The following is a 20,682-nucleotide window of genomic DNA, read 5'->3' as shown; positions in this document are numbered from 1 at the left end:
GGGGCGGGACGGGCGGAGAAATCGTAAAGGAGGATGGCGTTGGAGATGATCGGCGATTTATGTGTCGCTGCGCCAGAGCGGAGAAAGTTCCTTCGTGGACCTTGACTGATTGTTTTAGGAGATAGAGGAAGCCGCAAGTTAAAATCCAATCTTCCGCGCTGACTCGTTATTTCGGGATATTTGGTTTTAATTTGCGGTGCTGAGAGTGACGTTTATGTCATTACAATTGGCGAAATAATACCGGTGCGCATAAGCATAATAATAATAATATGTGATGATGTGATAATATGACGATGTGTGCGGTGGACGGCGAATTGTATCGCGAAACGGACGAGTTTTTCAAGCGCGCAAATATTCGATAGAAACGCGATGCTCGAGTGTTTGGCGGATGGCACTTCCGACATCGAGAAGAAGAGTTTAACGAACGCATGTATATACTTAATGGAAAATAAAAGTCAAAATTAATGGCGGTAGTATATTATGGGAAATTGTAAATCTACATAGTGATTTTGCAGTATTTGGGCCGCTTTATTCGTCTTTAATGGACATAAATCCGAATCGACGTTAGGTCAATTCTTGCAGAGATAAAATGTCTTATTAACATTTCTCCAGTATACGTAAAATAACGTAGTCGATTAAATTTTTATTTCTTTTATTTATTTATTTATTATTTTTTTTTTTTTACGCACTCCTCTTCTTTTTTAATTTTAAATATTCTAGTTGATCGCGTTACAGTCTTTGCCTAATAATATGCATCGTTATGTAAATTAACAATCTTATTTAACTAAATGCCCTGCTCTATATATAGCTTTTTAAAAGCCAACTTTCATGACTGATTAACGTACAATGCGTATAAATTCCAGACGGGCTGATAAAATATGGTAATTAAATTTTCATTGCGATATTATGTACTTTTCTTTTTTATCTTTGCAAACGAATCAACGCTTCATCAAAACGTGTCGTCTCTCTCACTATCTACCATCCTATCTATATATCTCTGTTTTGTTCTTTCTCTATGTTTTCGTTTTTTCATACCCTCTTAATGCGACCAAATAGAGTGAAAAATGATAATCTGTATGTGTACATAAATTAAACGATTATACACTGTACGCCTCGGGCTTCTATCAAGTTGTTAATGATGTCGAGCTCTTGACTCTCCCCTTCTTAAAGAGACGACGACGACGACGACGACGACGACGACGACGACGACGACGACGACGACGACGACGACGACGACGACGACGACGACGACGACGACGACGACGACGACGACGACGACGACGACGACGACGACGACGACGACGACGACGACGACGACGACGACGACGACGACGACGACGACGACGACGACGACGACGACGACGACGACGACGACGACGACGACGACGACGACGACGACGACGACGACGACGACGACGACGACGACGACGACGACGACGACGACGACGACGACGACGACGACGACGACGACGACGACGACGACGACGACGACGACGACGACGACGACGACGACGACGACGACGACGACGACGACGACGACGACGACGACGACGACGACGACGACGACGACGACGACGACGACGACGACGACGACGACGACGACGACGACGACGACGACGACGACGACGACGACGACGACGACGACGACGACGACGACGACGACGACGACGACGACGACGACGACGACGACGACGACGAAGACGACGAGGACGAATACGACGAATACGACGAAGACGACGACGACGACGACGATGACGACGTACTTAACGACACAGATATTTTGCATTAAATGTGCTCGTAAAGTACCTCATTAAAGCCCTCGTCCGTGCCGCTTAGCGTTTTTATGAATGATAAACTCGGCCTCTTCTAGTCTCTACTGACTCACAAAGAAGTAATGGCATGTGGCATGTATGTATGTAAAGTACATAAGGAACTTATTTAGAAGAAGACTTTTGGATGACGCACCGCTAGTCTTTGACTCGTCACTCCCAGCAGTAAACCTTAGTGTACCTTAATTCGGCTACTTGCTTACCCTACAATCTCTGCAACTCGCCTACCTGGATACTTTCCGTCAAGCAACCGTACACAAGTTACACATTTACTTTATACATCGCTTAGATTACGCATACGCATACGCATGCACGCGACGTCGTATCAGCTCGGCTCTTACGATTTTTATAAACTGAGATGATGCATTATTGGGCCTTTGACTTTGTCACTGTTCACATTCATCAGACTACTCGCACTGGGTTGGCGCATAATAATTCACAATCGATTCGCATAATTTACACATAATCACTCAAATTTTATCATACTAATTTCGAGTTTAATAATCTTATTTATAGAGATCAAGTTTATCATGATATAACTATGTCGATCTAATGCTCATAAGTCATTCATAATAGAAAAGTAAGAGAGTTGAAAAATTTTATCATAAATTACAATTTTTTTTTAAATAGGTCGCCTTCTTCTTCCTTTGCACATAATTCAATGCCAATTATTTCCGAAATCTCTTGTTAAAATATGCAATCATATTAAATACGTCTGAAGTCATAGCAATCGTTTCGTTATAACTACTTAATGTTGATATATCCGATAAATATAATCAAGAGAGAGAAGATGTAGTTTGCAAATAGTGACTTTAATTTGTATTTGGCACAACATAAATATCACATAATTTTTCCCACAAACGTTGCATAAAACTTATTTAATACATCGAGGGATTTAACATAAAAAAAATAAAAAAAAAAAAAAAAATTATATTGTATTGTTGCTGCCGTATGTATCGAGTGCTAAATATAAGTATAAATAATATTCATAAGTGTTTTTAGGGCATAGATATTCGATACTAAGCTCTCATGCGCAAAAAAAAAATAAAAACGAAAGAATCACATTAAGTGCACTAAATAATGCTTATTACTAATAACGATAAAACTCAAAATTATTCATGCACCTTTTTTAATTCATCTTTTTATAAAAAATGTGCGACGCACTGGACATTCTTATATTTATGCACATATATGCCATACATTTATAAAATCATAGTACGTTCATTGGTTGGCAATTTATTATAATCGCAAGTATGCGACCAACCAAATCTACATTGCAGATTCGAGCGAGCAATCCCATATCCAAACAGTCAGTGTAAATTCTAAAATTTGCAAAAGCTAAATTAAAAGCAAAGGTCCTTAACGCGGCCATTGGCATTTGAAACGGGAATCTTTACAACCCGACGTCTTCACAACTAGTCACGATCGCCATACTCCATCGTCGCAACCGAATTCTCACCACTGAATCCACTGCAATCCTTCGTCCTGGTATACAAAGTTGTTGGAAATGCGGGCGCATAAACCGGCTTGACTCGGTGTTATTCCCGCGAAAGCTCCGCACAGATGCTCGAGGAGCTCGTGACTGGACGATTTCGGGAAAATATGCAGCCACGATGTCGCGCAATCGGCCCGGAATGCCACGCCGCTCTGAACCGCAACATCAACCTCTAAGGCAAAAGGTACATTCTCAACCAACCGCCTGTGCAGGTGACTGACTAGCAGACTTTGCGTTTAACAGCTCGATGACGAGACTAATACTTACTTGGCTTTCGTTAGCATAAAGTTTCATAAGCTTGTTGCATTTCTTACATCTTTTCACGATAAAGAATGCATACAGCGATGAATCTACATAGAGGATCTCCGGGTATTAACTCTTATGGGCTGTGCAATGTGAAATGAATTATTCATTGGTATTTTTAGAGGTGGTGAGGGTCGATCATTGGATTACAGTCGTTGCGAAATCCATTAGTAATATTATTGATTTTAAGCTTGAAATAGCAGCGCCTTGTCATTCGCGGCTTATTCGCATACGTAATTAATAATAAATAAAGTTAATTGAATGAAAAATTTAAAAACTCTCTGTTAGTTCGGCTTCTACAATGCATTTCTCCTTCGCGTAGAGGTTAAGCAAGTAGTGTTGGCTTGCCACGCATTAAAGTGAATCGAAATTTTTTTATGAAGTTTCATGACCGATAATTGGTTAAACATTATCGCGAATGTGCCAGTTGAAGTGGACGATTATGTACAGAAGTGAAATGCTTGTATCACTCAACAGGTACTGGAAATTGAATCCGGAAATAGGAGTCTATCGCTCTATTGACTAAGAGACGATCAATTATCAATTATAATTCGAAACATATAATATCTTGATACAGTTTCACAATAAAATATTCTGATTAATACTTATTTTCTCCATCTTTGCATTAATTTGTATATAAATATATATATATATATATATATATATATATATGTACTTTATTTATTTATTTATTTAAAGTAATGGAAATGTAAAATAATTGAAATACAATCGATATTTTATATAAATGATTAATTTAGTAATTTTGTGTAAAATAAAAAAACATGTTCAATACTTTAAATATCAATGAAAATATAGTTGACCAGTACATAAGAGGAGATAAACGGACAAAAGTTTGTTATATCATAAAAGTAATTAGTACATCTAAAAGGTAAAAATTTTATTTCTTATTGTAGCATTATTTTCTTAAGCGTGTGAGCTGATAGAATGAACCGACATATGCATACATACATACATACGTGCATACGCGCGCGCACACACACACATACACACACACACACACATATATATATATATATATATATATATATATATATATATTTATATAACTTTGTGCGTGCGTGCGTGTATCTAAGTGATGACGTGAATCTGAAAATTCTTTTAAATTCCCCATAAAAATCTGGTATCGCAAAATTGAACAAACTATTAAATATTTCGTAATATTTCTTAATATTTTAATTATATATATATATATATATATATATATATATATATGATATTGTCTTTGTATATAAAAATTTTAATTATTAAGATAACTAAATTAAGGCTGATTAAATTCATTCTAATATCGACGAAGCTTGTTTCCAATAAAACTTTGATATATAAGATTTTTAGATTTGTAGTAATATTTTTTGTTGAAAATATTAAAGATGGATTGCGGATTTAGATGAAATATTATGCGAAATTGAATTGACAATTATTTATCTTGCAGCTAGGATGCCTAAGTTAGTCTCGTACTTTGATCTTGATATTTAGGGGAATGGGTAATCTTATTTATTGATAAGAAAGTTGAATGATTTTAATTTTAAGGATAAATTTTAGAATGTATATATACATTGAAGTTTCGGTGTATAACTTATGCAGTTCACTTAAATGTTTGTGCAAAATGCAAGTTGATGCAAGATACTTGACGAAATTATTATTCGATTCTATCCTTTTTATTCCCTATACGTTATAAGTCAATCCATTTTCAACTTTTCAAAGGACTTTCAAGCGTACGTACATATGCTCGCGTACATACCATTCATCCTAATAATAATAATTCATGCAAGAGGGTGAAGTTACTGCTTCTGTATCCAATACAGTAACAACGGTATGGGGGCTGAAGTAGACGATGAGACATGTATTGACACCTCCACCTAACCCCTCCCCTTGCCATTTCCCAATATCCTCCTGCCCGTTCTCATCCTTGCTATTTATTCTGAATAGCAATACCAACAAGTATGGACAGCGTAGACGGCGGATATGTATTTTGCGCGACAATCGAGAGAGGGAGAGAGAAACGGCATTTTGTACCCATGAATACATACAAGAGCGTATGCATATATAAAAATGTAAGGATAAGCTTGGGGTTATGCGCTCGCGCGCAACTAAACACGCACGCACGCAGACTTACATATGCATGCATGCACGTTTAAATGCCAGAAATTGAGTTGTTGTATTTGCTAATAAAGTTGTAAACTGCCAACATTCGAAAATTCTCTCGCTTCTCCCTCGATGAAGATGTTTTATTGCGAACGCGCTTTTTTATTTTCGCGCACATTTTTCGTTTGTTTGCCTATAGCCGTCGACGTACAACTTGGCGAATGATGAACCTCACAGTATTATAATTCTTAAATGTCATTTGCAGGATTTCACGGCTTGTATTTTTATGACGTATAAGAAGTAAAATTAATACTCGTCACTGTACTCTCTTTCCTTTAATATCAACAGCAAATGCAAGCAATCACTTTATTGAAGAAGAACAGCCATTGTTACACATAGTCATCAACATAACGAATACTGCATTTATGTTGTGTTCTTTCGAAATTCCAAACAAGCGCTCGTGCACTTAAATGTCATTGTTTCGGATTAAATATCGCTATTCAGTAGTTCAAGCACGAGCCCGACCACAAATTCTCAATTACATTCGCCGTGCAAATATGATTGGCTATATATATGGCTCTACGGAACATCTATTGATTTCATATTTTTCTTCTAGAACTTATAACCTAAGTTTTCGCGAACCGTAGATGTGACAGAGGGCGGCGTTGATGCGTATTTTGATTAGGACTAATTTACGCGCGCGCGCACGTAACCAATGCCCCGGCATGCATCGTCATCTTCATTTGATTGGCTATTACGGTTCATATTCCCAGCCAAACGACGCCTCGAAAAGTGCCAAGTGTCTCGTAGGAGCTGCCATGGCGTCATTGCACATATACGATGCACATACCGTGTACTCGTTTTGCGCGCGCGCGTTTACGAAGTGTCTCATCGAACACGTCATTCGCGACGACGACGGCGACGACAGCGACAGAGACACACGGATGAACAAGGAGCAAAAGTACGCTGCACGATAGTCGCTTGCTATATAATACTACATGACGCGATTTTCCTTCGTTCCTTCTAGCTCTTTCCAGTAGTACGTAATAAATTTTGGTGCTTTATGCGATGCAATTTATTAGCCATCGAATGACCGCTTTTTTTTTGTATCTTTTTACGAAGACTCGTAGTTGCTGGTTTGTATTGAATCAAGATTTTTATGACGGCACTCGATATTGTTTTTGTTATAACGTGCGTAAGTACAATGTTACGTCCGATCGTATACAGTCGATGTTTATTTTATAATATATTAGACGACTTTTCGTTAGCCGACAAGATATTTTATTCGCATAAATATTACGAAAGGTATATTTGAAAATGTGGTATTACTTACATCATCTACGACATTTTATCTCCTAAGAATTGATGATTGAAAATTAATGTTATGTTAAACAATGAGGCAAATTCATGAATAATCAAGAGATTATAACAATAACAAAGCCGTTTATACGATATCGTAAGCTCGATATCGTAAATCTCTTACTAAACAAGATCTACATTTATTAGCCAATTACGCATGGAAAATTGACCGGAATTATTTATTTAAAGCTTTATACTTATTATTGCCACAATTGCAGTACAAAAAAAAAACAGCAACAACAAAGAAAGAAAGAAATAAAGGAGAAAAAAAAAAGAAACGGAATTATGAGCATTGAATTTAAATTTTTTTTCAAATACATCGGCGGCATGAAATACAAGAATCACCATCAATAATGACATTAGCGTCAGTCATTCGCATGTACATAATATGCAGTATTGTACAACGTTCTCTCTTCAGGCGCTCTAACGAAAATTATTACGTTACAAAGATAAACATTTAGCTCCTGTTAATGCACAAAGATAGAGCAACTATTATCATTCCGTCTTATTATATATATCCAGATAATATGATTATAGAGGCTTAAGATGATAATTGAAATAATTATTGTTGATCCAAACGTATTATGCAAGGTAAACGGATTATTAACGACTAATGCTGTTAAAAGGAAGAGAACTATATTCACTTCGAGCATCGATACTTTAATTTGCTCAACTATTTTCTTTCTATACACGAGACTTAAAACAGTGGATATAAAGTCGTAGTATTTACTACGTAAAGGTGAAACGAAGTGCTTTAATATCAGCAGTGAAAGTCTTAAAATTTCATATTTTAAGACTATAAAAGTACTCCCCGGTACAGCGTACGTATTTTGTTTTATTATACCTACATCACGTACACCCTCCGTATATTATGTTCGAGGTGTTATATATCTTTTCTACAAGCACAGCTCTCCCTTCAACGTATTATTGTTGCATTGAAAGTTTTTTTCAAGATTAATCGATATCCAGAGTAATTTTCAGAATCGAGGAGGAAGATAAAGTAAGGAGAAAAAGAATGGAAAGACAAAAGGAAAAGAATGAAGATAAAGGAAATTGAAACGAAGACTAAGAATTAGCTCTCGAAAGTAGGCTAACAGCCAAAAATCTCGTACTTATCTATGCTTTATTTCATCTCTCATTTATCTTAAAATCTCGCAGACCCACACATAGGCGCGCACGTACGCGCACGCATTCACGTACTCGTTTTCATTCATGGGAGTGGTTGGCGATGGCGCGGGAGGGAGGTAGAGGGGGGGGGCGACGGCGCACGAGTGCGTCGTCGAAAAAGCCAGTCGGAGCAAGAGAGACTGCGCGGAGTTGAAGAAAGAGCAAGATAAATTCGCGGGTTTACGACACCCTTAAAGTTGCGCGAGAATCTCTTTAACGACCTGGCAGGATGCCACAACTACCACCAACATCGCCGTTCGTCCTTCCGTCTCTCTGTCCGGCATAAGAAAAAACGGAGAAGAAGTGAAGAAGTGGCAGAAGGAAGTTCAAGAGGATGCATAGCACACAGACACAGATGTACGCCGATCCACGTTGGAGCGTACAACTAACGCGGCCGAGTGCAAGAGTACACGAAAGCTCGGAAAAATAGTTGGGGTACAAAGTGTCAAGTACAGTGCGTAGGGGTGGGGTGGGGGTGTGGGGACAGAGATAAAGAGAGATAGAAAGGTGAGAGATGGAGTAAGAGTGAGTGGTTGCAGTTATCATTCATTTTCTCCCGAGTGAACGTAGCATAGCGTCGAGACGACTCTGTTAATGACAGTCGACCGGAATTACTGCGGAACTTGCCCGCTCGCCATCCTCCCTCCACCCTTTCATTCGCGATAGAGAGCAGGTGGGGACTTGCGAAGGAGGAAAAAGGAGAAAGGAAAGAAGAAGAAGAAGAAAAGCGAGAGAGAGAGAGAGAGAGAGAGAGAGAGAGAGAGAGACGAGGAGAATGTCTCGGAAGTATATAAGTGAGCTTGCAGCGGAAGATTATCTTTACCTCTAGACTAGTTTATTTTCCGCAGACCTCCTTATTCCCCTACTATTTCTGCCTTCCAAGTACACCTTCTTCATTCTTCCCTCATTTTTCTTTATTTACTTCTTCTTCTTGTTCTTCTTCTTCTTCGCTCTTTTTTTTTGTTTTTTTTTTTTGGTTTTTTTTTTGTTTTTTTTTTGTTTTTTTTTTCTTTTACCCCCGTTCGTCAGACAGTAGCGCTTAGGATTTCTTTACCGATGCATGCTTTGTATCACTCGCGAGCTCACTTTCATACATGTTGATTTAAAGCGATACTAACAGATGCAGCTCTTAAAGTCAACTATGATATAAATGTCAGAAATAGTTATATCTTTGGAGTTGAGGTATACGGGATATGTATTTTTAAATAAATTTATTTACACTTACGACGATGAGATATGATAATCTCTACGCAGCGTAAAAATAATAATACTATAGCTGCCGAATGACTCTTTTTATTTTCAAATAATATTTGCAGCGCCAAATGTAAAGAAAGTATGTAAAAAAGATAGAGTAATAATAATAATAACAATAGAGAATAATAATAATAATAAGACTACGCTACTTGGTAACAAAATTTTCAAGACTTTTTTTTTTCATAAATAAGGTATTTACCGTTGAGAATGTTCGGACTTTCAATTTGTCTTAGCACGTGTCAGTTTGAAATAAATTAATAAGAAGGCAAATTGCATTATTAAAGAAATTCTTTTAAGGCAAGCCGCTCGATTGACGTGTACGTACAAATGTAATTATAATCGAGTTTAATTATAAGTCTCGAGTTTAAGTAGGACAGTTCAAAAACATTCTACAATAATGATTTTGAAAAGGGCAAAAGTAGACTGTTGAAAACTTCATTTAGAACAAAATTGTTTATCTACATATGTAAGCGATTCGTAAATATTCTTAATTGCAGATTAATTACCTCTTGTCGAAAGAAATTAAAAAGAGAAAAAGGGAAAGGAATTACAGAAGCTTTTGTAAATCTATGGAAGGGATATGACATTGTAAAGATTCTATACTTCAATAATAAGAACCAACGTGAATTGTAAATTGAATAAGAAAAGCCCTTCTGTTCGCTATAATATAAAAACGTTTGTTTTTCTCGCCGGGAAAGTCTTGCCTCGATGCACACGCTACGTTTCGTTGCAAATAAAGTAAGCCACAGCCGTTTTTTTTTTTTTTTTATATTTTTTTTTTTTTTGGATACTCGAAGTTACTACACGCGTTCATTCACGTCATCTTCCACTCTCGCTCTCTTAGACGTCGCTTGTCGACCAAGTAGCGAAAATTTTTTTTTAGCTTGAAAAAGGAGGGGAGAGAAGGCAAAGCAGCGAGAGATAGAGATAAAGAGAGAGAGAGAGAGAGAGAGAGAGAGAGAGAGAGAGAGACTGACGAAATGACGGGATGAGGGGACGACGGGGCGGGGGATGGGGGTTGTTGTGGACGGAGAGGGGGAGCGAGACGCTGAATGATCGGGGCATGGGCTGTTGTAGCTCCTTTCCACGCCTCGAGTTCCGATCTATATATGACGAAGAAAAAGAAGACGGAGGAAACGATAAGAAAGTTCGAGAGCCTCGAGAAATTCCAGGGGGCTCTTCTTTTCATCCTTTTCAGTACTTATTACTCTCCGTCGACGCTAAACTTCTTGGGTCGGCGTTGCGGCGAACGGGTGAACAGATATAGGGAGTTAGGACGGGGGGAGAGAGAGAAGAAAAGATGAGTGAAAATAAATGCGAGAGCGCGCAGAGGAGAGCGAGAAATTTTTAATGGATCGAGCGAATGGAGGGATTTTGCAGTTCAGAATTTTATTACGCCGTGCAGAGAGGCTGAAACAATCGAGATAATTAAATATCAATCGATCGCTTCATTAGATGCGAGTTCCGTGAGAAGAAAAAGAATTCATTATTTTCGAACAATTTTCCGAGAACTTTATTGTTTTGAATTTATGCTCCGGAGACCATGAGACATTGCCCCATGAATGTCGCATTCTGTAATAGTAATAATATAAGCTTATCGTAATAAGAGATTCGAAGCTCTCGATCTTTGATCTTTGATCGGGGACATTTTTCTTGTTGACTTTGAGGATAAATTTAAATTGCGTGCTAATGGAAAGTTGATATTTAAAGTACCCTTAGTTCAAAATCATAAATTTTCTTAAAATTGAAAAGAGCTTGAATTAGTTAGCTGCGAAATTCGAATTAAAGTACGAAATCTTTTTTAAAACTCTATTTTCTTAATAAATTGGAATTTTTTAATTTTTTTTTTTTTTTTTTTTTTTTTTTTTTTTTTTAACGTAATGGACGAAAAATTATATAACTTTGATAAAGTTCCAAAACAGGTCACTGTGACAAAAACATGACAAATTGAATCAACAATACAGAAGACGCGACATAAAACTATAAAGCATTGTTTCATTATTTTAATTATCATTAAAAAAAAAAAATATCTCTGCCGATCTGCAAATTAGAAAATTCAGCCAAGTTTATCATCAACGACGCTTAATGTCCATTAGGCGGCCAGAATATGTTTGGTGTTTAACTGATATCATAACCAGTAAGTTTGAACGTCTCGTCGATAAAACACAGAAATGCCACACTTTCGTATTCTGTAGTGAATTTGGATAACCTTGACTGATCATACTCTACATTTTCTTTCTTTTAACTTCAATTTAATATAATCTTCCCATCTCGAAATTCATCCTTCTCGAGCTCTCGAAACTATCTCGTTTTTCATTTCGACTCTTCACACGTAACTCTTCCCTTTATCATTTCAATTACGCGTTCAGCTAATCATAACCTACGCGCCTTTTAATTACTTAAACTACTATTTCGGTCAGAATACTATTACTATAATTAATTTTTGACTATGTTAAATATGTTAAAATATCCGATTATTGTAAAAGATTATGTAAGCGAATGTTTTATAAATTCTACGCTTCTATGCGACTTAATGTCATAAATTATCTAACATAATTTATCCTCCCTTTATTTAATTGATATTTTCGTCTTCCTGCACTCTCATTACCATACATATTAATTACCGCGCTGTACATATTTTTCCACATCTGAAAATAAATTAGAATAGAAGAGCATTGCAGCTTCATTGCGCTTAGAAATCATATTTCTTCAACGTTCCAATCCTATAATTATCATTACATCATAGACGATACTTTTCCGACCGTGACATTTGTCATTTCTTAGGAAAAATTCTTTATCCATTTACATCGCTCATTTACATGCTTAACGATTCTAAGTACAATTGATTATATCGCAACACTGTTTCCATCCCATCGACTGTCTATTAATATTTTATTAATTCTATATTGGTCGCGTCGCCTTCCCACATAAAGCTCGTATCGCTAATCTAAAATCAATTTTAATATCGTAAGCCGAAAGTAGCAACTAACTGTGCAAGTCCAATTACACCGACAATAAAGAGTATGAGAATTATATGCAGACGATGGTAATAAATTTTCTCCTAACTAAAACCGTAAAAAAATAGGGCGAAATGCAATGCATCTGTTGCGCGTGTGTGCTTAACATCAAACATAATATACAAGTTAATTGTCAATATCCATAATTCATCCGTTTCATCAATTTCATAAGCAATAGCTCGAGAGCGAATAAAAAGTTATCACGTCACATTCCTAATGATAGTGTGGCTCTTTCTCGTTTTATGAATCGAGCGCGGCCGAGAACGCATAGTGTAATATGCGAGCGCATTTTCATTTATCCAGCGAATTATTATGAATGAACAGTGTTGCTTTTGTATGGCGAGTTATTCTATCGGATGCTTTTGCTTTTGCCGCTACGGCTACTATGAGAGTAGCGCTTTGTGCCTCCACGACTACGTGCATCCATAAAGACGATCGTATCTTAGTTTTAGCAGTCTCGTGTGCCTTTTTTAATGTTAAATCGCAATTGTAGAAATAGAAATAAACCTAATGAGTATTTATTAGTCCGATGTTTTGTAAGCGAATGAAGAGTTTTGTGGAAAATAGTGGATGCTTTGATATGGCTTCGAAGATTAGTAGATTATGTAATGCATAATTGCTTTTAATTAGGAAACTTTGCCCCGTACTATACTTAATTGAGACGTAATGTATCCGAGTGAAATGTTTTTCCGCTGCATCGTTATTCTATCGGGAAGTGAATTTTTTACAAATGTGCATTTGCATAGAGCATAAAGTAAACAAGTGTTCGATTTTTAATGGTTTAGTTTATCGCTCGAACTACCAATTCAATAGTTCAGTGGATTAGTCTAGATTAGGCAGGATAACTTAAAAGGAAACAATAACAGACAAGGCTGAAAAATATCGTGTATTTAGTAAAAACAATGTTTATTATTTGTAAATAATTATAATAATATTGAACTTTGATGTAGAGAGAAATAATTCTATTGAAGTAGTGAGGGTGTGTTTTTGTATTCTTGAATTATTGTAGCTTCTTCGATGGATATGACTGAATGAGTATCTTGAAGTTGTTGGTAATGCCGATGTTGTAAATATCAGCTGTTGTAGTCATCAGTCAATCATGCTTGTGAAGAGTAGCATGAGAAGATAATATGGTAGTTGAATCAATTATGTTTGATGTATGAATAACTATGCTTGATATGGTGTAAGATGTTTAATGGAATAAATATGTTACTTTATTTATTTATGGGAACGGTAGAAGAGCTAGTCACACACAAGTATCATTGATTATAAACCTTAGAAATCTTCAGGATTTCTGGAAAATGTCCTTACTGTTGATCAGTCGATATATTGAAGTCCGACCTTGACTTACTGTGTCATTGAGTTGACTATTTAGAGAATGCGCGACCACGCGCTCATCACCTGGTTACTATTAGAAGGAATGCGCGACCACGCGCTCGTCACCGAGTGACTATTTCAGGCATGCACGATCACGTGCTAATTACTTGGTGTTTATTTTAGAGAATGCACAACCAAGTGTCCATCACCTGTCGACTGCGTCAGGGGATGCGAAATTGCCTAGGTTTCTTATGCTAGATGTGACTAGTTTATTTATTAATATAAAAATATGTACCCTTGTAAAATGTTGGTAAAGTCTGCTTTACTGCTGTGTGATTAATGTTTCCTTTGATTACTATTCCATTGGCTTCACTGTAATCACTATTTAAAAACTGCCGATTTCCTTTTCTTATGCGCGCTTGTAGTCTTTACTATGATCTAATCTGCTGATTTCTTATTCGTACGCACGCGCGTAATTTTAACTATGATGCGGAAAATATGGCCACGCGTCGTCTTCACATTATACAAAACACTATTGCACTGAGCGGCAGTTATGCTTGAGTGAGCGCGAAGTGATATTACAAATGAGCCTTTTGACATAATATACGCACACGAACCGAAGGCTTGATCGTTCGTTCCGTGGCGGCTCTGCTGAAAATACCGACCGTTCCATGGCGGTCCTGCTGAGGGCAGATCGAGACCCGTGTGCGTGTGACTTCTGGTGGTAGATGATTGAATCGGTTGACTATGCTCGGTCACTGCGGTCGGGTCACGGCAAGATGTTGGCCGGAAGCGCAGTTGAGCGAGGGTGGTTCGGCAAGAGATGATTTTCAGCAAGAGAGGTACTTTCAGCAAGAGAGGTCGAGACGCGCCGCGTGCGTTCCTTATATAGCCACGTGGCGGCTCACTTAGCTGGCAACAAAGCATCGTCGTTGTTGCACTAATTCTTACACGAGGCGTCGAAGGAAAAATCCTAGAATCTTCGAGAAAAAAGAGGAAAGTAGGAGTAATAATACCCTTGGATGATCTTACAGTATATTATATTTCGGGTCGTAAACTTGCTCGGACTTGCCGAGTTTTGTTTGTAAATATTCGCTCGAGTACCCGTCCCGGTCCGCACGTGCGGGCCAGTCTAGGCGCACATACGGTACGCCGGACAGCGCGTATTACCTTTCTTTTGTTTGAAATTCATGGGATTGAATCAATCCCGAACAACAAGATTTAATAAACTTGTATCCGGAATTACATAAACGTACATGATCTAAAGCTATTCCAAAGTTTTAGTTTTCAATTGTACTTTATTGTAAGTAAGGCTGCCTACAGCTAAAACATACATATTTTAATTATATTATCTACAAACGTGAAGTAAATTTCCTACTACAGTAGTTTATGTAACAAAAAGTCTTTAGCGGTTCGGAATTTTCAAACTAAACTTCCCTAATTACTTTGAAAAACTTTGTCAGGAGTAATTTTCCTTTTAAAATAAACAATTAAACTATTAATGAAGCAATCGAATTAAAATTCAAAGCGCGAACGCTGGACAAAATTTCGAATACAAAATCTTGACGTATTTTGTTTCATTCGATAACCATCTCTCTGTCTCTCACACTCTCACTCTCACCATTCAATTCTATATTTCTAAACGTTGATGTTTAAAAATGATATCTTGAAATAATAAGCGCACTTGAGCCTGCAAGTATAGTTATTTTCACATTATTTATATTCGCGTCTTAAAATTTCTCTTTTCATTTACTATAAACAACGATTCAACATAAAAGTATAAAAGTCTCAAAGTTACATTACTTTTTCAAATAGAATTATAAAGCTTAAAGATAGTAGTGGACTTTAAATTTTTTTAAGTTGAATTCTGTAGAATAACGACTCTTTCCATTTGGTAGAATAAATATCTATCGAATTTATATTAATCTATTCAATATTTTGTCTATCATTAGAAGAGAATCATTACAATTATGGAAAATCTAACAGGAAATATATAATATATATTTAATTATTTTAATTTGTATAAAATTTTTAAACTAATTTATTTGAAATAAATGGTTTATACTTTAGCAAATATTATTTCCTTAAAATAAATTTAACCGAAAAAAATATACCTTGACTGATTGATTTATATTTTGTAACTATTTTACCGTGGGATTTACTTGTAATAATAAGATAAAAATAAGCTTTAACCTTTTTAATACCATATGTATGTATATATATATATATATATAGTCTTAAAAGAATTTATTTTTATTCTATTTGTGCTTCAACAAAATAAACTACAATAAACATCTCTATTCCAAAGCGATATAGATTTTCTCAAATGAGTGAATTTGCTTGGTTGGCTTTATGTAATTAAAAACGTTTACTTTGACAAAATAAAACTTATCCCAATTAAAACGTACCTGGAAATAATAATGTAATTTATTAATTAAAAAGTAAATTTAATATTAATAATTATGTAAATATTGTTGCTTATATTAAAATATTAGATTTTAGTAAAACCACACAAAATTGTTGTACCATTTACTGCTATGAAATATCTAAATTTTTCCAAGTGTAAATAATTTGTCTATGCGTGCGATTCTTTCACTTTCTCTCTCTCTCTCTCTCTCTCTCTCTCTCTCTCTCTCTATCTATCTTACACAGTCACGCACACGCGTATACACACGTACGCACACTTTTTATGTTAATCTGTATCTTTCGACGCTATTATTAAAGCTTTGGCTTATAACCTGATGATGCACGTGTCTACGCGAGGCTTGTGGACATTTACCGCTCAGCCGGCTCGCAAAATTTCACTTTAAATTTCCTCATCACGCAATATCCGAAGCGTCAATTTACCACTATTTTTTAATAATCCACTGTCATTGACGCTTCACAGGTCAATCCTCGTCTTTTAGTGGAATATATTTATAACCTATTTCATTATATTGTCGACATTCTGTGCATTTTATCTGTATTTGTGCGCGCGTAAACTTTAGTCTATATGTATAGATACGTAAGAGTTGCTAGATAAATATTAAGGGAAAATTATGTATCATGGATCCTCGTAATTCTTTTATCATGTATTTCGATACTTCATAAAAGCATTAATTTGAATGTATAAAAATATTTCATATTACAATTCGTTCAAAGATTTTGTTTCGAAGAATAATGAATACTTTTGCCATATCATACATAATTTAAAGCTTTTTAATTTTGCCGTACAATTAAATTTGATACAAATGCGCGGAAGCCTTGAAAAATTAAAAAAAAGAAAAAATCATGACTTGTTAAATTCATGAGTAATTTGTATTCCTTTTGTCAAACACAAACTTCTATTATATTTAAAGAGCTTTAAAATTTTTCTCATTACATGGTAATGTTAATGAACTTTCAATCGGCGCATAATTTTTCTTGTCTAAACGAGAGCGCTTTAAACTTCATTTGAGTAAAGAAAAGGAAGAAGATGATGATGAAGAAGAAGAAGAGGAAGAAGAAGAAGAAGAAGAAGAAGAGAATGAGAAAAAGCACCAAGTTGTTTTAACTTCCGTTCCTTCAATCCGATGCCCATTTTCATTACACAGCCCGGAGGCGCCTCAAATGCAAGGCTTTTTTCATCCTTCGTCTCCTTCCTTTCTGATTCAAATTAGAATTGAAATTCAAATTTGAATCCGTATGACGCGACGCCTCCTCTTTGCAAATATCATGGATGGAGAACTGAGCGCATGAGCGCCAACGATAAAGACAGAGCTACAGACAGATGCACTAATATACACAGATTTATCGGCCGGGAAAGAAGGAGACAGAGAGAGAGAGAGAGAGAGAGAGAGAGAGAGAGAGAGAGTAAGTGACAGTACGCCGTTGCGCGTTACACTGATGCAAATGTGTAGTCAGGAGCTTCCCTTGCCTGACGTGTTTTTGATTTATGCGAGATCGAACGAGGGATGGCGGACCAAATTCTCCGCTCCATCGTCCCCCTCTCGTAACCCCTGCCCCATTCAGCACCGGCTAAACCAACCCGATGCGTGAGCCCACGTAGCGCGAAAGTTCTGCATTATTACGCAGTTTTGCCATTAGACTGATGCTCCTGTAATAATGGAAAGTGACATGTGCTTTTGTACACTCTCTCCTACGTCCGCTCACTCTTTGCTTATTTATATTTTGCCAGTTGAAAAAGTGGTTGTTTCGGCTTATTATGCGCCGAGGTGCTACTTTACAATGCCAAAGTTTTTGCCTGCATTTATGAGAGGCAAAAGTTTCTCCTACTTTTTTCACGGGCTTGAGAATACAACGACTAGTTTTCTCTTTTTCCTCTTTTCCTTATCGATTCTACATGCATTTTTTATAAATCCTTGAAAATATGATATATATCTTCCACAGGCTATGAATTATTATACAGACACATTTTCATTATGTGCGTGTATCGTGGTCTTTTTCAAAAATTCCAATTAGAAATGAGATATTCTATTAAATGCATGAAAGTCTTTCATGTTAACAATCGATGTTTCTTCTTTATATCCTAAGTACATTTATCCTTAGTCAAAATTAATTATACGCATACACAAAATACAGAATTACGTTCATTATCAAATCCAAATATTCTTTACGTTATGCTTTGCGCCAAAGAAATTCTTCGATTATAAATTTAAAATCATAATCAAACATATAATATATATGAATTTTGTATGTAGATTTTTAATAATCGACGGTCAAAAGAAGAATAAAAACTTACATTTCAAAATTTCCTTACGACGGATTTGGAATTTGTAAAAACTGTCAGTTCATGTATATATGAATTAATTATGTTGAATTAATCAGACAATGACTCGTTGTTAGTACACGTGACAAATTTCTCTCTCTCTCTCTCTCTCTCTCTCTCTCTCTCTCTCTCTCTCTCTCTCTCTCTATCTATCTATCTATCTATCTATCTATCTATCTCTCTGGACCTACCATATACTTCTATGTTATAATAAACGACGATACTTGGAAAACTCATCTCTCGCGCCAAACTTTTAAGCGTGAATGAGGAAGGAGGCACTCGAGTCTAACGCAATTATTTTTTAAGAACAATGGACCCCGAGGGGGAAACTTGATTCTTTGTTGGCCTTTTGGTCATACATCTGAATCAATCTGTCGTGGATTTCACGGGAGACGTAAGTGCTTGAAATAGGCATACTTTTTCCACTTATAGTAGCTGATTGTTGGTCTTTTGCATCGGACTACTTTATCCTCAATTAATGGCCACTTTGCAGTTTGAAAAATTAATGAAATAGTGACACATTAAATATAATTGAAATTTCTACTAATTGAAATTATCATTATTTAATTATAAATAGGATGTTTAACGCTGCGTGACTACTTGTTAGTATGAGGGCAAATTTGTCAGATGAAATTTGTACATAATTATTCCATAAATTTCATTAAATATTTATTATATAAATAAATATATAAACAATTAAGTATTTGATGTATTAATTATATTTGTTAAATTGTTTTAATGAAAAAATTATAAACAATAATTTCTATGAATAGTCGACGAAATTTTTATTTTCCATAATACGGCAGTAATGCTTATTTATTATCTTCTAGATCTTTTTATATTACATTCTTGTTTTTTTCTTTTTTTTTTTTTTGTATAATCTTTTCAGACTCCTAGTATGAAACTAACATTTTATATAATATTCAATTGTTTCAAGCAATTTTGTTATTGCTAGATATTAATTATATAGCATCATTGCATTATATAGATTAGATCAAATAATGATTGAGAGTAATTTTTTGTAATTACTCATAAATTTCCATAAATTCATCAACATATATACTATATATATATATATATATATATATATATATATATATAGTATGCATATTATGTTTCGCACTCGTTAGTAAAGAGCTCGGTTGTCTCAGTTGAGCTCGGATTATGAATATCAGAAAATAATAATCTTACAGTGTGTCTAAATAGATTGCTTACCCGCAGAGAAAATGCGATTATCAAATGCAATAAGCAATCGAACATTAAGTATTTGATATAATAATATTAAAATTCTTTCGTGAATATTATAAATATAGAGCCGCCGCCACCGCGATCATTGCCACCCCCACTCCTTCTCCTTCAAAAGCTTGTCAAGAGAGACGATGTAAGCGCCATAGGACATGACAGCACACAACGACGCCGAGTAACGCAATATCAGTCGGAGGAAGCTTCCCTTCAACCTCCCATGCCATACTTCGTATTATACGATATAACTTCCCCCGACCCCGTAACCCAAGTGGTACGGCCTAAAGGAGAAAGCGAACGAGCGAATGGGCGAAAGAGCGAGAGAGTTAGTGAGATACAGAGAGTGAGAGAGAGAGTGAGAGAGAGTGAGATAGAGATAGATAGATAGAGAGAGAGAGAGAGAGAGAGAGAGAGAGAGAGTGAGAGGGAGGTGAGGGCGAGGTGTAACTTGGCTAACTTGCGAGGTGCAGTTGTGTCAACTGCTGCACCGTGTTCTCTAGCTATATACACGAGGTTGAGACTGCTCGGCTCTGCTTCGACTAGCCTTTGCTTTGGGGAAGCTCTGCCCGAGTAATTTCCGCATTGTCGTTAAGTTAATAGCTCCTCACCCTGGGGTGCTATCTAGTCTTTGTACATTGTGTACGTAGACGCGCGAGCGTGTACGCGTACGTGCAGCCAACCACGTGCATATATAAGGTGGCCGTAGGAATATGATCGATACATGAAATGAATGTGAAATGAAGAGGAGCCGAGTGCTTAATCATCGCTCAACTGTTGTCGATGGGAACGGGAATTTTGGCGATTTGGTCAAGTTGCGGCTGGATTTTCTCCGGCCAATAATTTCTCTCT

The 20,682-nt window shown here is 36.3% G+C and overlaps 1 protein-coding gene across 1 annotated transcript in view; it reads left to right on the top strand.

The window, feature by feature from the left end:
* Nucleotides 1–20,682, top strand: part of LOC105363639 (Krueppel-like factor 7) — a 396,223-nt gene that overhangs the window by 357,233 nt on the left and 18,308 nt on the right. The window lies entirely within an intron of this gene.

The sequence above is a fragment of the Ceratosolen solmsi genome, unplaced genomic scaffold, assembly GCF_000503995.2.
Source record: "Ceratosolen solmsi marchali unplaced genomic scaffold, CerSol_1.0 scaffold3, whole genome shotgun sequence".
NCBI lineage: Eukaryota > Metazoa > Arthropoda > Insecta > Hymenoptera > Agaonidae > Ceratosolen > Ceratosolen solmsi.
This window is presented reverse-complemented; position numbering and strand designations above follow the sequence as displayed.